Source organism: Opisthocomus hoazin, chromosome 1 (genome assembly GCF_030867145.1).
Source record: "Opisthocomus hoazin isolate bOpiHoa1 chromosome 1, bOpiHoa1.hap1, whole genome shotgun sequence".
Classification (NCBI taxonomy): Eukaryota; Metazoa; Chordata; class Aves; order Opisthocomiformes; family Opisthocomidae; genus Opisthocomus; species Opisthocomus hoazin.
In genome coordinates this window covers 31,813,345-31,838,033 of record NC_134414.1, presented here as the reverse complement: position 1 = coordinate 31,838,033, position 24,689 = coordinate 31,813,345, and the positions used below count along the sequence as shown (strand labels likewise).

The following is a 24,689-nucleotide window of genomic DNA, read 5'->3' as shown; positions in this document are numbered from 1 at the left end:
TGAACTGAGATTTGCATCATTAAGCCCCTCTCTTATCTAGGATACCACTACATCCTAAATATATGCGACTGAAAGTACTCACTATCCTGAACAAAATTCAGTTAATTATTTATGCGGGTATACATTTAGATTCCAGTTAGCTACATTGGACTCTCCTAAATCCAGCCTGCAACTCATCAGTGTAGTATTTTACATGACAGGTAGGAAGGATGGGCCAAAAACACTACTACCACATGCAAAATAATGCGTTTCTTCAGAGCTGCAAGCAGTTCTAACAGACTCAGTAAGATTTAAAGATGTATCTATCTCAGCAATGGTTGATTTTTTTTACTGTTTGCTAAAGACCACTGTAAAGTAGTGAAGACAAATACTTTTTAAAGTAGGTAGTCGAAACTATTCTACTGCTGGACTAAGACAGCTGTATCTTCTTCATAAACTATAGTGACTTAGACTAGATGAGACCAACCGACAAGAAATAAGTTAATACAAAGACAGAATTCTTTGCTTAGAGGCTGTGACAATAACCCCTGGCTCCTTGATACGCAGTCCACTCTCCAGCTTGCTACATTAGTGGAGCCAACGAAGTCAGCAGAGGTTGCAGAAGATCTGATGTTTTGTCTCCAGCCAACTTCACCTACAGCTGACAAGCCTGGGTGCAACATTGCACATTCATGGCACAAAGCAGAGAACAATAAACCCAAAACAGATGGAGAGAGAAATGTTGGGGGCGAATTTAAATATTTGGGTCTAGGTAATACCTTATATATATCTTAAATATGCGTCTCAGCTGAATGCTAGAGGCATCTGTGCTATGCTTTGATGTTCGTCTGAGGCTACAAGCCTGTTCAGAACTGGCCCATCTGAGCTCCTTAGTCCTAGCTCACTTTCAAACCAAATCCTCCTTATTCATTTAATGTCTTAATCCACCAGATGATTTCTAAAGACTCTTTACGTGGAGTGGCAGGATCAAGGTCTGCAGTGGAAATAGCAGCAGACTCTTTTTCTTTTAAAACTGAAGGAAGACATAAAACTCATTGTTTATATCACAGCCCTGACCCAAGCAGTGGGATACTTGAGTTGAAATCATAATTTAGTTCATAAATTCAGAACTATCCTTTTGAACTTGAGAACAAATGAAAGGTAGCTTGAGCTGCACCCTGCTGGTTTGAGCAGTCACCTGGGAGAGAATAGCACTGTATTTTGTTTTTCTGATCACATTATACATTACAAATTATGGCACAATCACGTTATTAAAAAATAGATAAAGAGTGGCAAGTTCCATGCTCGCAAATTTGTACAGTGCTTGAACTAAGAGGGAAAAAAAACCCAAGCAAAAAACTCCAACCACCAACGTTCTTGAACTTGTGCTCACCAAAGGTTTAACCACATGGGGAAGAAACCCTTGTCCTGTGAGGACAGAACTGTGTTCCCCCAAAAACTGCCACTCATTCAGACAATGCAGAAGACATGATCCGGTCTGCATGAATATTGGAGTGACCCCTTTTTCTCTCTTTGTCCCTTACTAAGACCGTGTCCTAAGAGGACAGAAAACTTCTGTACGTCATCATACGAAACAGAGGCTTCACACTAAGTAGAGTCTATTGTCTTAGCAGCTGAAACTGCAGAACAAAAAAAAAAAACCCAACACCCACATCAAAAGAACAAGATTAGAATCACAAAGCCGAGTATTCATATGCAGGGAAGTGACAGAATGAAGACTGCCAGAATTTTCTTTTTAACAATTTTGTCTGCAAGTATATGACTGCATATTATCGAAAAGTCACCAGCCTTCATTTCTTGCACAAGAGTGAATAGTTACTATATTCAAATTAATGAGTAGTTATGCCTATTTTCTTCTTATTGTTGTGTATATAGCCCCATGCCCTAGTACAATACATTTTGAAAACTTCAGAGCAGTAAGAGGTGACATTAACCTCAGTTTTATGGCTCTGGAACTAAGGTATGAAGAAAATGAGATGCAATGTTTTCACTAATTTCGAATGACAATTTGGAAATAATTAGAAGCTCATTCTTCAGAGCATATGAGCTTGTACGACACATTATATACACGATATGACTTCATTTGCGGTTGCCGTTGACCTACTCTACCTGAAAATCAGGCCTTAATGTCTCACATTGATATACAGAAATACGAAACATGCAGTTTGTAGTTTTCCATTAAAAGTTTAGGTGAAATGACTTGCCCAGAACTTGTCATGCGCATTATGGAAGAGCCTAGGATTATAATACTTTTCAATAGTAGCACCAGGAAGGTCTGGTTAATGCTGGGAGTAATTAAGCTAGAGGATTGATCCTTTGGAGATTTAACTACTAAAATGTGTTTCTCTTGATCAGGTGTGAACCGTGATTTTCAAACACCCAGCTAAGAAAAAAAATAATCTTTATGAATGACATATAACAAAGTTTTCTGGTGACATTTTCATTTTATGCACATAGTGTGTGAATGTATGCTAATTATATGCAGAGAAAGCTGCATCCCACAGAAAAGATTTGCTACAAATTTTCTGTTTTCTTAGGGAGGGAATCTCCATTTCCATTACTTTTCTAATACTGAAAGTAACCGTTAAAATAATGTGGTTTGTTACACAAAGTAGAAACTGCCTTTCTCTTTTTTTTTTCTTTTAAATGACCTTTTTGCATTTACTGATTCCATCTCAAGACAGGAAGCTGGAATCCTTTGTGACAGAGCACTGCATAAAGAGATACAGAAAGCAACTGCACACTGAGCTGGACACTTCTGGCCTCCTTATGTTTTTCCCATTTTATACTGTTGCAGCGGCACTTGATTTGGATATGGAGTTATTCCATGGTGACATGTATGAAAGTAAGAGGAGAACTGGGCTCCTCCTCCACGGTTTCATTCTGTGCTGCCACAAAATAATGGATGTGAACATCAGAAGCACATTAACTCTAACACTCAGTTTACTAAGAAAAATTTAAATTATTTAAAAATCAAGGCTTTTACATTACAACAAAACAGCTATTAGTGTAGTCAGATCACTCATGCAGGCGTGAGAGAGTGCAAGTGCTATCTGTTAATGGTAAATGTATTATTAATGCATACAACTCGCCTGAGTACATAATAGCTGTCACCTTATATTTAATCTGTGTCATCAGTAGACAAAAACACACACCGATTTTGAAACATCTAATTCAGGTTAGCTATCACTATGGAAAACTGTAATGACGGCAAAAGAAAATCAATTTTTACCTGCAAGTCAATAAACATAGTAAAGCTTCGAGCCTTCCCTGACATGCTCCCACAGCTCCTTGACCAGCCAATGATGCAGAACTACCCAGTGTGCTAGTTTAATCTCCAAATTTCTTAATTATGGTTATCACAGAATCACAGAATGGTAGGGGTTGGAAGGGACCTCTGTGGGTCATCTAGTCCAACCATCCTGCCGAAGCACGGTCACCTACAGCAGGCTGCACAGGAACTTGTCCAGGCGAGTCTTGAATATCTCCAGAGAAGGAGACTCCACAACCTCCCTGGGCAGCCTGTTCCAGTGCTCCATCACTCTCAGAGGGAAGAAGTTCTTCCTCATGTTCAGATGGAACTTCCTATGCTTCAGCTTGTTCCCATTGCCCCTTGTCGTGTCGCTGGGCACCACTGAAAAGAGTTTGGCCCCATCCTCCTGACACCCACCCTTCAGATATTTATAAGCATTTATTAGGTCCCCTTGCAGCCTTCTCTTCTTCAGGCTGAACAAGCCCAGCTCCCTCAGCCTCTCCTCGTAGGAGAGATGCTCCAGTCCCCTCACCATCCTCGTAGCCCTCCGCTGGACACTCTCCAGCAGCTCCTCATCTTTCTTGAACTGGGGAGCCCAGAACTGGACAGAGTACTCCAGATAAATTTACAGTAATTCAAGAGCACCTGCTACATATCTTGGCTCAGCTAAAAGAAATTACCTTTTGTCTTGACAGGAGAGCACTTTGGTCCTGAAACAACATCAGGAAATCACCTATATGTTGACTGAACTCCTGACAGACCACATTTTCTTCCCACATGCTGAGGTTTCCCGAAAGGCATCTCCTTTCAGTCCTGGTGGGAACGTGCCTTATTAGCTACAAAGATCTTAGATGTTTATAATGTAGATGACTACAGCTGAGCTAGTCACTACAAAGTCCTTCTATAATAAAGGAAAATAAAAATGAACTTCCATAAGCATCGATTAACTCAGATGTTATATGTGGTAGATGGCTGAAGTTAGAGAAGGTGAATCCCACCCACAGTGATGAGATTGTAAACAAATCATTTATATCTGACAAAAGTTTTTAGTTTCAATTACCTGAAAAACACAGGAAATTATTTACTCTGTTAATAAGGTTATCCAAGATGAGAAAAAGCACCACTAAAAGTCACCTGTAGATTTAATGAACATACAACTTTCTCTTATTTTCCCTACACATATATATTGAAAATAAATGGGCAAATTTATCGAACATTTCAATCATGAACTTGTTTCCTAATACTAAAAGAGATAATAGCATCTTATTATGCTGATGACTCCTACAGTTACTTAATCTTGCAAATGGTGTCTACCTGGACAGTATTATGACATAAATTAAATCTTAAAAGCAGTGACGTCCATCTTCTTTTTATCAAAATATCTGAGGCTGTTGTTCATTTGGGTTTGAAACTACACAATATTGCTAGAATTTCTAAAACTAAGATTTCTGTTGGTATAGCCCTAAGCTCTGACTATGATATACTGGTCATCAAGCTTTTTGTGTAACACCTTCCTCAGTACACTCTTCTGCTACATTTGTATAACTAAACGTGGATAACCATAGTTTAAGCATAGTGTTTATATGGGAGCACCTACTATAATTAGTGGAGATCTAGGGCAGAATTTAATTGCATAAATATAGGCATCTGGCATCATCTGAGGTGCTACAAGGTATTTTATCAAGATTCCAGCTGCAAAAGGTCTCCCATACTCCTAAATATCTAACACATACAGTCAACAGAGCTCAGAAAGTGACTAAACTCATCTTAAAATGATGTATATTTAGTCAGCTGACATGTTCCCCAAGCTAACCGAGGCTCAAATATTTGACAGGGAGCTAAGGCAAATCTGGGTAATGGGTAAGGGGAGGCTGAGGTGCAATATCCTACAATGGTATGGCCCACCACTGTAGCCACTAAGCGTAAATCCAGATTCCAGGCTTTCACATTAGTAACTATTCCTTGGCATCTAAATGAGTTAGGCACACTTAGGGCTAGGTTAAACTACCAGTGTGTAGAGTATAATGCAACATCCTATGATTCGCGTCAGTAGACGGATGAGTCACAATACCTGTTGTCTTTGGCAGGCAGATATTAACTATCCGCACCATCACTGGATAAAAGGGTGATTACGTGGTCAAATTCAGGATCCTAGAACACTGGAAAGGTTCAACGCCTTCAGACTCCTCTGAAAAGCCCATAGCCCTCTGCTTACCAATAAAATGATAAAACGAAGGGTAAGATGAAGCAGGATAAAGTATTGACAGAAATATTCTATTAACTACAAAGAAATCATATCTTGTAACATAACTATGTTTGATAAATGAAAATAAATGTATGAAAAGAATTCTGTGGATTTTTAGACTAATAAATATTAAAATTTCAGGATTTTTTTTTCCTACGAGCTGCTCTTTTATTGTATAATATAAATAAAGAAAATTAGCTTTTAAATTCCATTCTGCTTTTTGTGTTGGCACAGAACAAAATGTAGGTTGTAGGATGCGGAAAAAAATTTTTTTAAAAATCATTGCAGCAAAAACGGTGACTAGAATAACTCTTACAGAGCTTACTTACTGTTCTTCCTCTCTCATGTAGAAATATAGTGGTGTCATGACAGCAACGAAGATCATACTCCTTATGGACATTACGGTCTATGGAACTATGCAGGGATCTTTCCAGCTCATTTCTGATACCCTGAGAAGTACAAGGAGACCTCTGTAAGCATGTATTGACCTTAGTACCTCCAAGCCCCAGAGCAGTCAGAGGAAGCAGAAATGGATTTGGTACAAAAGCAGGGATATGTTCCTTTGTCTTATCTTAGTCTTACTATGCTTTTCATCTGCGGGATTTAAGCCAAGATTTGAAAAAAGCCACCTCTGAGCCCAGCTGAGCCAGTCTACAGCCATAGCTCGTTATGAGCTGCAGATCTATTTCTCTTTCCCATGTGCACATTGTCTCCTCTTCTTCTGTATTTGGCATACTTGTATGATACTTTTATCACACTTCAGAAATATCTCTGGTTGGGCAGCTGGAATCAGACTTCTGCTGGCATTATCTTATTTAGGATGTTTCTATTGAACCAAAAATAAAATAAGAAGTCCCAAATCATACAAACTAATGTAGAAACGAAGTAATTCTGAATCGCTACAAGTAACTGCAGAGGACAGTCTAAATAATGTTTCCTTGAAATTAGGTCTATCAGTCTATGCAACAATCTCCCAAAATGAATGATTAAAGTCCCCTCTCTTGAGATATTTAATACCAGGTTAGATGAAACCTCAAAATCCTGTAAAACCAATTCAACATTTGCAGAAGAATGAAACTGGTAATTTGGCAAGTCTATACAAGACTCCTCCTCTATACAAGTAAATGCTGATCCTAGGTCTGACCCTTCAATGTTGAGTGATTCTTTTATTACTTGAATTTTACTCTGTCCAATTATATACTATTTTTGTTTTACTTACAGCTAGATGTATCCTCATTTTTTTAAAGCAGATCACGTTCATCATCTTTCACTCTTTTCCTCCAATATCTAAGGCCTTCTGCAGTTCCCATCTGCACCTTCTTGAACTTCAGTCTTCATTCTGAACAGTAAGTGGTTTCATAATCAGACTCTGACTTTTCATTTTAAAATTTACAATAATTAATTTTAAGGGGAGCTTGATTCTGCCTATCTTTTCCTCTCAGGAGTAAACAATGCAAGAACAATTATTGATAACGTGACAGTAGCTCTGACAGCTTGTTCAAAAAGGTGTGATTTATGGTTGAATATAAGATAGTGGTTATGTACACAATGCTTACTTACTGATCTCAAAGCGCTTTCCAAAGAGAGCATAATTTCCATACTATGTTTTAAAATACCCACTTATTTTTTCTCTTGCTTCTAACAGTTTTTTTCTTCTTTAAGGAAATGTGTTTCCACTTCTGACCTCCAGATCTCCTCTGATTCGTAGATAAGGAACATTTTCTTTTTTGAGGGCACAGATATGTTTGCTTTCCCAGATATTTTTGGAAAGTCTGCTATTAACTTACATCATTGCAAAACTGCTCCAAGGAGACCATTGCACACAATGGAGCACTTCCCCTAGCTTCCTCTAGAATATCACTTTCCCCATCCTCAGCACACTTCTATTGAAGTATGTACTCAGTTTGCAACACCTTAAAGGTTTTCCTTTATAGCTCAGTGCCCAGGATTTAATCCGGAGCTACCCCACATCCCCTGAAGACACAGGAAAACACCCTCAACCTCAGGCTCCTCCAACAGAAGATTCAACCCTCTGGAGAGCCTACACCTCCCTCAGCTGCTCCATTCCTCTACCTGGTACCTGAGGAAATGAAAGCAAGAAGAGATGACGGAGAAGAGAGAAGGCAGGGTGAGGAAGGCAGGATGGCCACAGTGGGATGGGGGGGCATGGGATGTGAGCTGGAGCAGGACCAGTAGAGAAAGGAGGAGGAAGAAGAGGACTGGAGAAAGGCCAATGTCACTCCAATCTTCAAAAAGGGCAAGAAGGAGGACCCAGGGAACTACAGGCCAGTCAGCCTCACCTCCATCCCGGGAAAGGTGATGGAGCAGCTTATCCTGGAGGCCATCATGAAGCAAGTGGAAGAAAAGAAGGTTATCAGGAGTAGTCAGCATGGATTCACCAAGGGGAAATCGTGCCTGACCAATCTGATAGCTTTCTACGATGACATGACTGGCTGGGTAAACAAAGGGAGAGCCGTGGATGTTGTCTACCTTGACTTCAGCAAGGCTTTCGACACAGTCTCCCATTATATCCTGCTAGGGAAGCTCAGGAAGTGTGGGCTGGATGAGTGGTCGGTGAAGTGGATAGAGAACTGGCTGAATGGCAGAACTCAGAAGGTTGTCATCAGCGGCTCTGAGTCTAGTTGGAGGCTGGTAACAAGTGGTGTCCCCCAGGGGTCAGTACTGGGCCCAGTCTTGTTTAACTTCTTCATCAACGACCTGGATGAAGAGTTAGAATGTATCCTCAGCAAGTTTGCTGATGACACCAAACTGGGAGGTGTGGTAGACACACCAGAAGGCTGTGCTGACATTCAGCGTGACCTGGATAGGCTGGAAAGTTGGGCAGAGAGGAACCTGATGAGGTTCAACAAAGGCAAATGCAGGGTCCTGCACCTGGGGAGGAACAACCCCATGTACCAGTACATGTTTGGGGTGGACCTGCTGGAGAGCAGCTCTGCGGAGAGGGACCTGGGTGTCCTGGTGGACGACAGGTTAACCATGAGCCAGCAGTGTGCCCTGGCTGCCAAGAAAGCTAATGGGATCCTGGGGTGCATCAAGAAGAGTGTGGCCAGCAGGATGAGGGAGGTTCTCCTTCCCCTCTACACTGCCCTAGTGAGGCCCCATCTGGAGGACTGCGTCCAGTTCTGGGCTCCCCAGTTCAAGAAAGATGAAGAGCTACTGGAGAGAGTCCAGCGGAGGGCTACAAGGATGATGAGGGGACAGGAGCATCTCTCCTATGAGGAGAGGATGAGGCAGCTGGGCTTGTTCAGCCTGAAGAAGAGAAGGCTGCAAGGGGACCTAATAAATGCTTATAAATATCTGAAGGGTGGGTGTCAGGAGGATGGGGCCAAACTCTTTTCAGTGGTGCCCAGCGACACGACAAGGGGCAATGGGCACAAACTGAAGCATAGGAAGTTCCATCTGAACGTGAGGAAGAAGTTCTTCCCTCTGAGGGTGACGGAGCACTGGAACAGGCTTTCCAGGGAGGTTGTGGAGTCTCCTTCTCCGGAGATACTCAAGACCCGCCTGGACAAGGTCCTGTGCAGCCTGCTGTAGGTGACCCTGCTTCGGCAGGAGGGTTGCACTAGATGACCCACAGAGGTCCCTTCCAACCCCTACTATTCTGTGATTCTGTGATTCTGTAATGACAGAGAAGCTGTGAACAGCTGTGAATGATTTCATGGAACTAGCTAACCATGTAACTAACTTCCTTTCACTTGAACTTCTTTTGTTCTTGAATAATTACAATATTAACTGTTCTCTTCAAGGATTTTTTTTCTTATTCTTTTGGCTTCCTTCTGGGAGATTCAACTGATCTATCTTGTTTTTAATTTCTGTAGCAAAGCCTAGCAGTGACACTTCTATCATTGTAGTGATTTACTAGTATTACATGTGAATAGAAACTGCCTGGATGTCAATTCTCCCTGCAGCTCTTCCTCAGTAAGACAGATTTTCTCTTCTTTTTGTCATATCCTTTTAATAACAGTGAAAAATATTTCTTTCATTCACTCATCTCTCACCTCTCTCAATATACATAAATAAATAAATCACTCCCAAAATGTAAATAGAACCCCTCAACACAGCAGAAACCAATAATGTTTTGGATAGCTTTTAATGTCCGTAAACCAGCACTTCTCAGAAGTATATTCGAATAGCTGTCTTCCACTCTCTAAGCGCTTTACTAAAAATGTGAGCTGGTAAGAGAGGAGAGATTTTAGCACCTTGGAGTGCTTAATGTTGTCTGTAGATTATCTTGAAACACCTTCAGCTCTTTCCAACCTGTCTTTCTCTCGTCAAGATATGTCAAGCCAAAGCACAAACACAGAAAACACTTAGCAGAAACCCATGGACATAAAATGCAACATTTTTAAGTACCTATAAAACCTAACACAGGACCTTAGATCAAAACAACCTTTTCTGCTTCAGGCCCTCAGACCATGGAGGGGAAAACATGAAGGTTGTGCTGATGTACAGCGGAGACCAGTGCCTGTTTACACCACAGTTTCTGCTCTCTCCATCTGCAGACATCTTCCTTTGTTGCAGTGCCATTTAAACCATGAAACCACCCACCTACGGCACTGAAGACCATAGGAGTTCCTTCTTATAGCTGAAAGAGTGTAGATTTTTTGCTAGAATGACTAACGTCTTAGAATCATAGGTTGGAACAGACCTCTAAGATCATCAGGTCTTGAAGAGAGGTGTGCGGGCACAGCTGTGAAGGTTTCACCAGCAGGAGGCTGCAGGGAGCCTTTTGTAGGAGATAGCCATGAACAACCCTGGGCAACCTGTTCCAGTGCTCTGCTTCAGCTTGTGCCCATTGCCCCTTGTCCTGTCGCTGGGCACCACTAAAGAGAGTCTGGCCCTGCCCTCTTGACACCCACCCTTAAGATATTTATAAGCATTTATTAGGTCCCCTCGCAGCCCTCTCTTCTTCAGGCTGAACAAGCCCAGCTCCCTCAGCCTCTCCTCATAGGAGAGATGCTCCAGTTCCCTCATCATCCTTGTAGCCCTCCGCTACGGAGGACTCTCTCCAGCAGCTCCTCATCTTTCTTGAACTGGGGAGCCCAGAACTGGACACAGTACTCCAGATGGGGCCTCACTAGGGCAGTGTAGAGGGGAAGGAGAACCTCCCTCGACCTACTGGACACACTCCTCCTAATGCATCCCAGGATCCCATTAGCTTTCTTGGCAACCAGGGCACACTGCTGGCTCATGGTCAACCTGTTGTGCACCAGGACACCCAGGTCCCTCTCCACAGAGCTGCTCTCCAGCAGGTCCGCCCCAATCCTGTACTGATGCATGGGGTTGTTCCTCCCCAGGTGCAGGACCTTGCATTTGCCTTTGTTGAACCTCATCAGGTTCCTCTCTGCCCAACTTTCCAGCCTATCCAGGTCACACTGAATGTCAGCACAGCCTTCTGGTGTGTCTACCACACCTCCCAGTTTGGTGTCATCGGCAGACTTGCTGAGGGTACATTCTAACTCTTCATACAGATCATTGATGAAGAAGTTAAACAAGGCTGGGCCCAGTACTGACCCCTGGGGGACACCACTATTTACCGGCCTCCAACTAGACTCGGAGCCGCTGATGACAACCCTCTGAGTTCTTCCATTCAGCCAGTTCTCAATCCACCTCACTGACCACTCATCCAGCCCATACTTCCTCAGCTTCCCTAGGAGGATGTCATGGGAGTCTGTGTCGAAAGCCTTGCTGAAGTTGAGGTAGACAACATCCACTGTTCTCCCCTCATCTACCCAGCCAGTCATGCCATCATAGAAAGCTATCAGATTGGTCAGGCATGATGTCCCCTTGGTGAATCCATGCTGACTACTCCTGATAACCTTCTTTTCTTCTACTTGCTTGATGACGACCTCCAGGATAAGCTGTTCCATCACCTTTCCCGGGATGGAGGTGAGGCTGACTGGCCTGTAGTTCCCTGGGTCCTCCTTCTTGCCCTTTTTGAAGATTGGAGTGACATTGTCCTTGTTGAATTTCATCAGGTTCCTCTGCGCCCAACTCTCTAGCCTGTCCACGACTCGCTGGATGGCAGCACAGCTTTCTGGTGTATCCACCACTCCTCCCAGTTTTGTGTCATCAGCAAACTTGCTGAGGGTACGCTCTGTCCCTTCATCCAGGTCATTGATGAAGCAGCTGAACAAGACTGGGCCAAGTATTGACCCCTGAGTGACACCACTAGTTACAGGCCTCCAACTAGACTCTGTGCCGTGGATCACAACCCTCTGAACTCTGCCATTCAGCCAGTTGTGAATTGTGGTTGTGGCTTTGAAGCTTTATAGCTACTGAGAGTGGGAGAGGAAAATTTCTTTGAATCTGTTGTGACTTTTAACCTGCATTTGCCTCTAACCGGGTTTGCATGCCGTTTTCTTTCCTGATTGTAGAAACACATCACATGGTCATAGTGCTGCTCCTACTAATATCACAGGACAAAAAGAAATATAGCTACGTGGCTGAATTTAGTTTTGTGATTATACAGACTTTGTTTCCAAAGAAAACTGAAGCAGGATATTAGAAATACGATATTATTTTGCAAGTTTATTGCCAAGCAGTCTGTGTGCAATATAAAGCCCAACTGTATGAGTAATCATATTTAACTACAATGATCAAGAAATGTTCTCCATCTTAGCAGCAGTGCATCAAAACAGACTGCAGAAAGAGGAAGGCTCTACTCCCTCTTGTTTGACTATTACACAAGCACTAACTAGGAATGTTTTCCTAGCTCCAGGTCGTAACACAAAGCACATAAAAACAAAACCACAAGAATTGTTCTTGATTTTTCCTCAGTCATACAGTTGGGTCACAATAGGAAATACATCGTGTTGTGCCTGATCAGCTCTATGTTCTAGAAATTACAGCCCTCATCCTGGGTAACTATGAGAGTAGAGCATCTGGTCTGGGACAGGTCTGCTGGTGTCCTGGATCAAAGTATCAGTGTGTGTGAGACTGTCCGTGCTCTTTCTTTACAAAAAAATCTTGCACTTCTTGCAGTTGAACTTCATGAGTCTCCTCTTGGCCCATTTCTCCAGCCTGTTGAGCACTCTTTGGATGGCAGTATGACCTTCTGGAGTATCAGCCACTCCTCCCAATTTGGTGTTGACTGCAACCTTTCTAAGGGTACGCTCTGTCCCATCATCCAGATCATTGATGAAGTTGTCAAACAGGACTGGAGCCAAAGGTACAGACCCCCGGTGTACTGTACTAGTCTGATTGGCCTCCAAATAGACTTCGTGCCACAGATCACCACCCTATGGGCATGGCCATTCATACAGTTTTCAATCCAGCTCCCTCTCTGCTCATCCAGCCCGTACTTCATCAGCTTCTCCATGAGGATCTTACAGGAGACAACACAGAAAGCCCTGCTGAAATCAGGTTAGGAAATATCAACTGCTCTCCTCTCACCTACCAAGCCAGTCACTTCATTGTGGAAGGTTATCAGGACTTCACAGACCCTAAAACTAAATGGAAGTTTTCTTTGCCCACCATTACTGTTTTGACATATTTCAAAAGCATTAGAGCCACTGAAGAACTAAAAATAACTAAAAAGAACACAAATCAAATGCTGGATCATTTTAAAATAAAATTTGTAAATATTTCAAACACCGATTAAAAAATCTGACCAGCATAAGAAATCTAGTTGGATGTGGATTATTATGGTATTAATTATGGTACTTTCTACACTGATTAGATATCCACCAGGAAATTAATTGAACTAATATTTACAATGAAACAATACATTGAATAACGTTTAGAATTACTGTAGTGCTGTATTAGAAATACTAAAGGCGTATTGATTTGGATCCCTTACTGTTAACAGCTTAAAGTACAAATCTACAGCCCAACCTAAGAATTATGTCAAGTCAATAGGATTCCATAGCAGTATAAACTAATTTATATATGAAAATTTTTTCAATAACTGAAAAAATATTGTAATATTTGACAGAAGTGTCAGTCTGTGGAGTAGACTATATCCTGTGTAGATTTTGTCAGGGAGCAGCGAGGGCCAGTGGCTCCCTGAAGGATGGGGAGCCAGGAACTGGGGAGGGCTCCCCCAGGGTCTGTCGGGGCAGGGTAGGGCAGGCAGGGCTCGTCCCACCACCCCAGCCTGTTCCTCACCCTAAACATTTGTCATCGTGGATGATGTGCATAACAGAGGTCTTGCTTTTTTCCTTGCTTTCTCTGTTTTTGTCTGGATTTCACTATACATCTGGGACAGACTGATCTGTTCAGGGCAGCTCCTCAGAAGGAAAGGATAACAGGAAGGTCTCATGGCATGCACGAACGCATCGTATAACCTAACAGATGTGACAGAAGAAATTTACTGTCACTTATCTCATGGACTATCACATAGCAGACATGCAAGATGAGGCCTTGGTCAAACAATGATGCCATCTTATTGCCTATGGAGGCTGGCAGAGGGCTCCCTCCACAGTTTTAAGAAAACTCTTTCCCTTGTTTAATGCTTCTGCCAGCAAGAGTTCATAGCAAGCCCTGTGCTTTTAACAACTTCAGGAATTAATTTCTGTAAACAAAATTAAATTATTTTGGATTTTCAGATAGAAATCAAATTTGCCAGGCAGCTATAACTAATAATACTCTATCAGAAAGATTTGCCTGGTCCATACATATGCACATTTTGTGATTCTTGCTATGTCTGTCTTGCTTAGAACTGTTATTTTACAAAATGCCAAAATGTAAAATTTATGTTTTTAAGAGACAAATGAAGTAGAAGAGGTATACTGAGTTTGTAGCCTTTTAAGGCAATTTCCTTCACAGAAAGCTACATCATGAAGAATTCGTTTAAACTCTCACCTGCCCTCTGCTACATAAAGAACTGCATTTAGAAAGCAGGCATAAATATATCAATAAAATTTGATTAATTAAATTCTTCTGTCTTGCTTTTTCTTAGGAATGTAGTGAATGCACTTTTATCCTCTTCTGGAGTCATAGATCTGTACAAATAAATCCTAATATTTCCAGAGGAATAAAACAAGCTCTTCCTCAGCTACCTTCCATCTTACAATAACATGCCATACCTTCCATACACAAGCGCAGACACACCAGGTTTTGTTATCTGAAGCATTTCGTTCTGTGGGGTGATTTTATTTTCTTTTTCCCCTATGCTGAGATTTTAAGAAAAAGGTCTTTCCATTTCATCCTCTTTGTACTTTCATGATGAAAAAAAAATATAATCAAAAACCAGACTGCTCCCAAATCTCACGTTAAAAATGTATGAGCTGACAGGAGGTGCTCACTGAGGAATCAGAAACTGAGTATTACTGTGGTCTTGTTGACTGATGTACAGATCACACCAGAAAGGCAGTTTATATCAGCTCCATACATATGCTGTTCTGTCTGGTTTCTCAACTGTACATAAATGACATCTATGCTTCTATTATTGCAGGCTCTCCTACTTGATATTACTACCTACTGTCTATAATTATATCTCCCAATATAACAAGTTCCTAGGGCTTCCAGTACTGGCAATAGACATTTTGCCAGAATAATCTAGCTCCCGTTTCTAGAACAAAAGTATTTGGCTGTAGCTCAGTTCAGTCCTTGGAAGGAGGCATGCCAAGAAATAACAGAGGAAATCTTCTGGTGTTCTCACATCTTTGGAGTCAGAGAGCCCTTGTATCACATTTACCCCATTTTCTGGGGAAGCACATATCCTTTTGGGGGCAGGGGGGAAGTTTTACAGTTTACAGTCCCTCTGTGATGGAAGAAGGGACCTGTATTGGGAATACTACAGATGAAAGGCACAGAGCTGGAGAAGAATCAGCTCTACTGTCTCCTTCTCTCTCTTTCCTTATCCCAGCTTATGCGTGTTTGGTTTATGCATGAGACAAGGGCAGGTATTCCAGGTGTGACAGATAGAAAGCAACCATAACTGAAGAGAAGACTTGTGTGTTAATTCACTTTCCTGTAAGGTGGATCAAAATGTTAAGTTAGCATTTCTTGGTGGTAGTTTAATTCCTAGGGATTTTCCTGCAACACATCAGCCACTCTGAGTTTGAACCAGTCAGCCACAAAACTAAGAGTTAATACTATCAAAGGTTGCTTTCCACAATCCACTAATAAGAGGAATGCTGCTGTTCAACACACTACACAGCTTTGCAAAGTGTTTTGTTTAACAATAATGTGAGTGTGCTGCAAAGTGGCAGGATACAATATCGTAAGAATCCAGCAATTTGTGCCCCCCTGCAAGGTGCACACTGGATGAAATGCATGAGCTGTGCCCTCCAACAATACAAACCCTGTATTAGCTTCCAGAGTTTTGAAGGGAAGGCAGATTTGCACTGCATTTGAGGTGGGACGGTGCCAATCTACCAGATTCTGCTCCCCTTATTCAAGATCAGTGGAACTTTACTCAGCAATTAGTACATGGAGATGCTAATTAGCAGGAGGAAAGGCAGTGTATGGCCATGGGGGCACAGCAGCAAGAATGTCAGGAGTTCATGCACACATGTTCAGAGATACCAGTATCCTATTTCAAGACATGCAGACACCTGGAAGATGAGTCCCCTTGTATTTTCACCTCCTCATTTTACCTAGATCAGCTCATTTTACCCAGCCCATGTCCCATTTACAATCAATCAGAAACATTCATATGAGCCTCCCTCCCTCCATGGAAGTGGGCAGTTCTGTGCATCGTCTCCCAAGAGAAGCTTTCAGCTCCTGAGAAGAGCTTTGAGCTTTTTTCATAAGCTCCATTAACAAAACATCCTATGTTACTTAATTGAGTAAAGACTATTTTTTAACTAAACTAATTCCCCAACCAACATAATTCTTTACAGTCTCTTGCTGCAGTTAGGCTTATTTTAAAATGCCTCAACCAGTTTCTCATGCTCTGTTTATTGTCTTTCTCATCGCTCTGCATGAGCTGGTTGTACTGATTATCAGCTGCTATAGTTAGCAAGGAAATAATAGCGTATGGCGAATTTGTAGGATAATGGGATTACAGTATGTCTTCAGAACTATTCCAGAAAAAAAAAAAAATAGAAAGAAAAATGAGAAGATAACCAGACCAAAAAGCTAAAAACAAAGAACAAAAAGAAAACTACAGAGGAAAAATAAGGCACAAAAGCAGTTGATGGCTTGCTCAGTCACTCGAAGTAGCTTTGGCTTGCCAGTGTATGGCTCGCTCAAAAGTAGCTCAAAAGCAGATTCAAGAATTAGACAATTCAATTAGACAATAACACCTGAGTGTTAGTGCTTTGGCCAGAAAAGACTACTATTCCTTTGGCTCCCTGTCAACTATCTGCAGGACTCTTGGTCTGTATCATACAAATGCCTGATTCAAAGCTCAACCAGCTCAACAGAAGAGTCCGTCCTTGGACTTTTATAAGCAGTAAACTGATGTGGTTGAATACATATCTATTTTTCAGAACTTTTTTTTTTTTTTAAAAAAGTACACTTCATTACAGATGTGAAAAGAATCAGTGTTTAGAAGAATACACATTTCCCAGATCTCTGGTCTAAGATGGGGGTGAGCAGTGGGTAATCAAAGACCCGAAACAACAGGATTCTCAAGAAAGCAAGCAGTAAGCCATCCTGCAATGGGATGGAAAGCTCCCTTTGGGCTAAGCTGTTTGCCAGATGCTCAAAAGGAAGCTCTTCTACCTCAAACTACTTTCCTACCTCACACAACTGCCTTTCAGCTCTGAATCTTTTCAGTAACACAAACTGAGTTCTGCTGAAGCAATAGGGAGAGCAAGAAAAAAGTGGCAAGCATTAAAGCAAAAGCACAAAGCTAATTTCATAACTGAGTTGTCCAGACATACTATGTTTCCAAAATACTGGAGCCTGTGTTCTGCAAGCCAGATTTTTTTTCTTTTTTGGCAAACCTCTGTTTGGTGTAGAGGAGACTTTCCCAGCTACATATATTAACATTCCAGCACCTCCTCACACACCAAATTAGCCCTGGGGCCATGAAGAGAAAAAAAATACAGTCAAGGCATCAGCAAGACTGGGGATTAAGAGAGCAAAACAGACATGAGGGTTGTTCAGCAATTCAGAATAAGCCGCAACACAGAACACTTTAATTGTGCTACATTAAGTAACAGAAATGGACTGTGGAAAGGTCTCATGAAAAGAAGGGAAAAATGGAATTCAAAGAGCTGGGATGGAACAAGGCTCAAGCTAATGACAGACAATCTAAACTGGATTAAAACAAAGGAAGAAGGAAATTTTAAAAAGGTAGATGGGAATAGAATTCTGGAAAAAAAAAAAAAGAAGAATGAGGTGTGAAAATGGCAGCATTAACTAAAGTGAAAAAAGCACCTTAGCCAGGAAAGATTAACATCTTTAAATATATGATTCAAGAAATTAATTGAATTGACAGAGCTATTTATAAGGTTCCAAATTAATTTATTGCCTGAATACCTCTGACAGGAGTTTAATTAAAGCAGAATCTACAGGGTTTTTTTCAGCTTAGTTTCAAACAGCTTTTTAAGCTGCCTAAGTTTATGACCAGTAATACTGTGGGTAGCTAGGAAGCTAATAAAAGCAATGGTCTGCAGAGAACAGGAAACATCATCTCCCACATCTGCACTGTTCATTAGATGCATTAAGGACATTTGTTTTCTGTAAAAGCCTCCCTGACTGGAATCCATCTTACCTGTGCTAGTAGTCCACTTAGCCTAAATTTATTGAGTAGGCTTCTCCTATAGTCTGTAGAAATAGGTGCCTGTGGACAGTCACTGGTCCCATGAATTTTTCCAAGTTGTACACTGGGAAAAAACAGAAGAAGAAGCAGGCTTAACTTTCACAAATTAAAATGGAGTTTGGGAGAAACTTTCTAAACATAAGTGTAGTAAAACACTGGACTAGAAAACCTCCAGAGACTGCAGAATCTTTTTTTACCAGTACTTTAAAAGAAGAACATGTTTTCAGAAACGGTTTCGAGTACAGTTGGACTTACTCTTGCCTTATTATTTAACTACTGCAGGATAAACCAGATCAATTGTATTCAGCCTTTTTCAATTTTAGACCCCTAACAGTTTTCTAGAACAGTTGTAGATCCCTTTGGAAATTCCACCTATGTTGACTGCACGTAATTCATGCCAGCCCGCTGACTAGCTGAAGAATTATTGTGTTAAACAAGTTACAGTACTTTGTACTTACAGTCTTCTGCATTAAATCAAATAAAATGATGCTGACACTGTTCCCGGCAACCAAAATGAAACAGAGTCAGTGCATTTCAATTGCAGATCTTCCCTATCCATCTTATAACGATATTTCATTTTTTAATACTAAAAGTTCACATGAACTTAGGTGGATGATTATACATATTATTTATGTCATAACTATGTATTTGTCACCTCACAGTTGTTGTTCTTTCTTTTTTTGGGCAGAATTGATGTTTCATTCCACCATCACTGCATAATGGAAGTAATTATTTGTCTTCATTTAGCTTTTACACTGGAACATGAATTGCAGTACAAGGCAGAAGATTTAGTATACAGCAATACACCTCACTCATATCAGGGAAGCATAGCTAAAAACAGTATTTGAGCAATAATAAGCAGGAATTTATTTTGCATTTAGCATCATCAAATGTCAATTCATCTTCAGACAAAAGCTGTCAAGGGTTTCATGAAAATCATTTCCATTAACTAGAAAAACCTTGAGTTAAAACATCTTAACAAACATCTTTTTGTGACGAACACTGGAATCTGTTACAGACTTTCCTTTCTATTCTAATTTGAGGTCATCAAGCAATGCAAGCTTATCACAACAGCAATTTAATAAAGCTTTGTTTTCCAGGTGATCTCACTGTTCAAACTGAAAATAAAATTTGCATTTAAGGCACAATATGAAAAAATGAATGCATATATTACTTTGATAGCTGGCACTTTCAGTATAAAGTGGTAAAGTGAGAGGTTTTATTCTCATTTTATTTCAGAGAGCTAAAACTACCTGATAAGTCTAACTGTTTTTAGAGGAGGGCCCAAGACAAAACATAGAATCATAGAATAGACTAATAGAAGCATTTAGGTTGGAAAAGACCTTTAAGATCACGAAGTCCAACTGTAAAATGTATTTGCTATGTCTCCTTAGCAGTGAGGGTTCCCAGTGTAAACTGCATTACCTTAATAATTTAGAGATAAAATAGTGTACACTACTTTGATGACAAATACATGATGTCTCCTATGGATTTATCACTGATATCAGACAGATGACTGTCTTGAACGGTCAGAACTGAAAGAAGAGTTTTAGAGATGCCCAGAGACTAATCATCCCTTCAGTTCACATCTGGAAGTGTTTGGAATCAGGGCTATGGAATAACCACAGGGCAGTGGTCACTGATGAAAGTTTGGAGAGAATCACAGCAATGAAATGGATGTCCAGTCTCATCAGTCTCTGCAATACCCAAGTGGTCTCATTTTTAAGATCCTCTAGGGATTTTTTTCAACTCTCCCTAAACATTTTCTGTGGCTGCAAATTTTTCTGGAATTATTAAGTTCCTCTGGCATGTCGTAGGACAGAAGAAATTAAAAAGTCATAGGCTAATTCATAAAAGCACATGGTTAAAATTGCTCTCCTCTGTCATTTGCAGATGTTTAGATGTGGTGCTTAAATCTTCAGCAATCCCCAACCCTAAAGGTTGAAAATCAATGGAGGACATCCATCCTAAGTTTCTATGGCCACAAGATTAAAATAAAAATGAAATGGGTAATCTTGAGATCAGCTTTTAAACCACAGATTCCTGGACCTGCAGCCACATGACACTGACTGTCCTGCAGTCCCTCTCCGGAACAGGAGCGATTTGTCTTGGAGAGTTGGAGTTGTCGGAAACAGAGCCATGAAATAAGAATAATCAGCACCAGAGCTCACTCCGGCCACCCTTACTTCATGCCGCAGATGTATTAATCTGGAACAGTATTTAGTCAAGAAGTGGGAATTCAATGAATCTGACATAAATAATTGGACCATTTTGATTTCATTGTCACCTATAATGGATAACATCGACCACTGTACAGTTGGCAAGACGTGCTGTGCCCTTGTTCATGTACTAATGATCTGCTCTGCATGGGTGGTTCTTATTGACATTGAGTGCTTGCACAATCTTTAACTATTCATGCTGGGGGTAAAGATGCCTAGCTGCTTTTATTGTTAGCCAGTATTATTTGTATCCTACTCAAGAGCCCATAGCAATAGAACAGAACCTTGTCACAAGTTAATGGTTCTCTACTGCTAAATCACTACTGCTAACTGGAAAAGTCAATGTAAAAATGAATTGAAAGATGTTAATTTTTCAAGCAACATGGATCCTCTGACAGCATTTTATTACAGTAATGCTATTTACATTCCCTCCCCCGCCCCTGTGAGGAAAATGTGGTTTAGAAAGCTACTGCAATAAACATTAGCTGATTAACTACATCCAACATTGTCTTTTTTGTTTTAAATTTAAACATAAAAAATCTAATTTACAAAATGGCTGATACTAACATCTTAATGAATACACATGCATTTATGTTTCATCTATCAGCCTCCAAACTTCTCATGCAACTAACTGTCACAGTATTACAGTTTCTACACGACAGTAGAGGATACTAAGATTTTGACTGCTCCCTCTAGTCAAACTGCCACTCCAGCAGGAAGCCAAAGACTGTTACACTTTAAAGGTATCCCAACAAAGTATAGGTGCGTGGAGGCCAAACAGTGGTCAAGTAGGAAGAGCTGTGGCTCTGCCATGTCTCCACTATCTAGGTAGATATCTAAGGTAAAGCAAGATGTAGCTCTTTCTCTATCAAGAAAAAGTTGGGAGAGAGGGATTAAGGAAAGAAATGGCCAGAGACTAGCTTAGGTTGTAAAGGATCTCCGGGGTTTATCTGGTCCAAGCCCCACTCGGACCTGGGCCAGCCTCAGTTACATTGGTTCTCAGTGCCTTGTCCAATCATCTCTTGAGTATCACCAAAGGTGGAGACTCCACAGCCCCTCTCAGCAATCAGTTCCAGTGTCCAAGCATTCTATGAATACTTCTTTCCTTAGCATTAATCAGAAATTTCTATGCTGCAGTCTATGTCCACTGCTTCCACTGTCCACCTCTAATTCAATTTTGTCTTCATCTTCTCTACAACGACCCCTTAGATGTCTGAAAGATTCCCCCTTACCTCCCTCTGCTACAGGCTGAATAAAGCTAGCTCCATCACTCTCTCCTGCTACACTACGCGCTTCAGTTCCCTAACTATCCTGGCAGTCCTCTACTGGACTTGCTCCAGTTTGTCAATGCCATTCTTTTGTACTGTAAGCCTTCCAAAACCCTGCTAAGCATGAAGACCTCACTCTGATGCTGCCAGTTGGGAGCCAGGGTATCCCCGCTAGCTCCCAAGAGTTTGGCTGTCTAGGCTCACCTACAGTATTAACATAAAGATCCAGTTTTCTCCTTATCCTGAAGATCAACCTCTCTTATTTCTCAGGGAATACTGAAAACAGTAGGCTACATGCTATCACGACCAGAGGGCAGTCTGCACTCATACATAGGCAACAGTAAAGAAAGGTGTGTACAACCCAGAGAAAAGGAGCAAACACAGATAAATCTCAGTGTTCGGTGCTCTCTCTCCAGATTTACCTTGGGCAGACAGTATTCTTCTCCGTCTACTCATGACCTCTTCCTTGGTTTAACTGCTGGCTGTTGGATGTACAATACAGACACCATTCCCAGAACAAGGGCTGGAATCCCGTTCTGTCTGGTTCGAGGCACTGGGTTGTCAACCCAGACATCATTCTGGATTCCGTCCTTATCGTGCAAGAGGCCATAAAGACAGCACAGAAAAAAATACTTTCATAAGGAATTCATCAGTTCAGCAAAAAACACCCACAAGTCGAATTTGAGGTATGAATCTGGTTCCATAGGCAAAACTGTATAGTTGTTGGGACCAGTCCCTTCCACTGCAACAGCAGTCCCCTTCCTTTCAGCAGCATCTTTCCTGTGATACAGTTCTGTCATGCATATTGACATAGAAGCGACAGGACAAGGGGCAATGGGCCCAAACTGAAGCATAGGAAGTTCCATCTGAACATGAGGAAGAACTTCTTCCCTCTGAGGGTGATGGAGCACTGGAACAGGATGCCCGGGGAGGTTGTGGAGTCTCCTTCTCTGGAGATATTCAAGATCCGCCTGGACAAGGTCCTGTGCAGCCTACTGTAGGTGACCCTGCTTCGGCAGGGGGATTGGCCTAGATGACCCACAGAGGTCCCTTCCAACCCCTAACATTCTGAGATTCTGTGATATTAGAGCAGCAGACCACATTTCCCAGTTTTTATTTTAATGCTCCCTAAAGAATTACCAACTAAAGAGTTGGTAATTTACTAGCTGGCAACATCCAAAGGTGACTCAACAGACTCCACAGCGGGGAACATCACTTTTCTGGAAGTCACTAACCTGAACAGGTCGGTCGTTCCAATGCTGACTGCTTCTGCTGAAACTGTAGCAGTTGTAAGAATATGTGCTTAACGTAACTATGTGACAGTAACAGTACCCTGAACAGTCAGTTGAAAGCAATGAATGTGGGGCAAGAAATCAATGCGCTTTTGTGGCAGAGCTTTGAAATAGCTCTTTTGCCTAGCTCTACACAATATTATTTTCAAGAAATAGAAAACTAAATTAGCAGCGGACACACTTCAGTGGCTACGAGAACAATTCAAGCCACTCTTGCATAGCAACCTGCTGACGGTTACTTGCTTAGTTTGCACAGTTCTTACCATAAGTTTGCAGAATTCTCACTGGTCATTCCCCAAGACAGACAGTGAGCAAGCTCATTGCTTTCTTCATTGGCTCGTAGTAATTGGCTAACAGTCAATGATATTTTGAAACAGCCTTTAACAATTGTTTTGTGTCAGGACATATATTCAAGTCTACATTATCAGAAGACGTGACTATCACTTAGTGACTACACCTTTGATCTCCTTTTGGTAAGTGAGCAGCAAATGGGTACTGCACTTTATTTTACCATACTGAAAAGGTTTCTTTTGCAGACAAATAGTGGCAAATTATTGGGGAAAACTATGAACGACTCTGTATGCAATTAATTTGAATTAAAAAATAACTAACATCTGCTCCTTTCTTGACTCCTGTATTTAGACTTCAAGTCATATATAAAAATATACACAGGAAACAAACCTAAATCTTTTAAAGCAGCACTGGTGAAGAACCGGTACAACAGCTGAAACCAGTGGGTAATTCTAACAGCTATTTCAGGTGAATAAGTTGGTCAGCATGGTGCCTGTGAAAATCCCAAGAGCCTGATCACACCACTCTTCCCTGGGTGAGAAGTCCCTCCATATCAACAGTACTTCCAAAATAACTTGCATGAGCGCAAGATGCGCCCTTAAGATCAGACTTGACTTTAGCTCTCCCTTGAACGGTGAACGGAAGGTGGGACAACAACTTTGTTGCCCAGAGAGAATCACAAAGACGCCATACTCATATGGAATTATTCTTCTTTGTAGTCCTGTCATTTTGCCATTTTTAAAGGAAGTTGCCATTATTACTGGCATTCATCAGCCACAACTTACTACTCCACATTCCACTGCAGGTCACTTATTCTGGTCAACTAGTAATGGTATCAAGGTCCTGCTTCCTCAGGGAAGGAGTTAGAGAGCTGCACAGGTCAGTTACTTACATACATGTATATATCTAAGGTCTGCTTTGGCAAAGCTAGCGTGCAATCTACAGTATTATGAATGACTTCAGGAAAAAAAAGGCATGAAAAGCAGTTCAAAGTAATGCCTGATGCTTATAAAGCATTAGGAGCATAAATCAGTATCAATACCAAGCTATTTCTGATCATCCACAGCAAGAATGTTCACTAGATATGGATGATATTCTTCATATGTCTGTTTCCCCTCACATTTACTGTCTTACAAACAGCCCACAGGTCCTTAGTTGAATTTATAAGTAGTTCGTAATAGCAAACAGAGTAGTCCACATCTACTAAAATCTTGTGGCTTTTGCTATGAGAAGACATACAACGTGAGCTGGGAATTGCAAAATGACCATGTAATACAACAGATAAGACAAAGCATATCCTCCACTTTTTTTTATTTATTTTAGACTTTTCATTAAACAGCAATGAATCTTTACCACAGCCAAGTCTTCTGAAGATAAAAATGTTGCACTTCTCAGCTGGCACTTCAACTTTGAGACAGAATTCCATAGGGACAAATCCT

General features: G+C 41.2%; 1 long non-coding RNA gene across 1 annotated transcript; it reads right to left on the bottom strand.

The window, feature by feature from the left end:
* Positions 1-5,844: 5,844 nt before the first annotated feature.
* LOC142361402 (uncharacterized) lies at positions 5,845-18,218 on the bottom strand. Its single transcript, XR_012763988.1, has 3 exons — positions 18,133-18,218; positions 6,718-6,837; positions 5,845-5,947 (listed from the first exon to the last, which is right to left on the bottom strand). It is a non-coding gene; the product is annotated as an uncharacterized LOC142361402 (long non-coding RNA).
* Positions 18,219-24,689: the final 6,471 nt, after the last annotated feature.